At 42.4% G+C, this 1,009-nt stretch overlaps 1 pseudogene; it reads left to right on the top strand.

The window, feature by feature from the left end:
* The first annotated feature begins 512 nt into the window (after positions 1 to 512).
* LOC126093012 (5S ribosomal RNA) lies at positions 513 to 630 on the top strand (annotated as a pseudogene).
* The last annotated feature ends 379 nt before the right edge of the window (positions 631 to 1,009 follow it).

Raw genomic sequence — 1,009 nt, 5'->3', positions numbered from 1 at the left:
TCCAGTTAGAATGGATGTTCCATATGCACACTTTGTCCGTAATTTTAAATACGTATTGTACAACAAACGTTTTGGGTTGGAAATACTACTTTTATTTGGATACAAAAGAACTGTCATTATAAGATTTGGAAAAGATAGGAAGATGAATCCTGCGAAGAGTATTAAGCGCAATTACGAAAAAAGATGGTCATTGTGTTTTGAGATCAAAAGTAAACCTATTCGTTCTGCCCTAAAATAAAAGACGAGATCAAGAAAGACACGTTACACTCTATTGACATCTAGAGTGAATGAAGGAAGACGAGTAACAAAACAGATCATACATTCTTCCAAAACGGGAAAATGGACGGAAAAATCAACGGGGAACAATGCAAAAAAGTACTTACCAGATATGCGAATTGAATAAGAGATCTTTCTCGACAGAGAGAAATGAGAGTAGAAGTCAATAAATTCAAAGTTAGAGTTCTGGATGAAGATGAAGAAAAGTTAATAAACAGTTAGCCTACTTTATACGGGGCAACGGCCTTGCCGCAGTGGATACACCGGTTCCCGTCAGATCACCGAAGTTAAGCACTGTCGGGCGTGGCCGGCAATTGGATGGGTGACCATCCGGACTGCCATGCGCTGTTGCCATTTTTCGCGGCGCACCCAGCCTAGTGATACAAATTGGTGAGCTCCTCGACCGAACAATAACGGCTTCGATCAAAGAAAACCATCGCAACGACCCGGAGATTGGTGTGCTGACCACATGCCCCTCTTATCCGCGTCCTTAGCCGAGGATGACACGGCGGTCGGACGGTCCCGATGGGCCACTTGTCGCCTGATGACGGAGTTCTACTTTAAGTGGCCCTTAGCTGTCACGTAACAAAATAAAATAAAAAAACTTAATAGATATTAAGGGAGTTACGGAACTACAATGATGAGCCTAAACAATATGATCAGTCAAATCACGAGACCGAATACTGTCTAGTGGAACTGCGCTCACGTGACGTATTAAAGAAAGTAGATATGC

The sequence above is a fragment of the Schistocerca cancellata genome, chromosome 7, assembly GCF_023864275.1.
Source record: "Schistocerca cancellata isolate TAMUIC-IGC-003103 chromosome 7, iqSchCanc2.1, whole genome shotgun sequence".
In the NCBI taxonomy this organism is placed as follows: domain Eukaryota; kingdom Metazoa; phylum Arthropoda; class Insecta; order Orthoptera; family Acrididae; genus Schistocerca; species Schistocerca cancellata.
The sequence above is the reverse complement of the archived record's forward strand: the minus strand, read 5'-3'. Positions and strand labels throughout refer to the sequence as shown.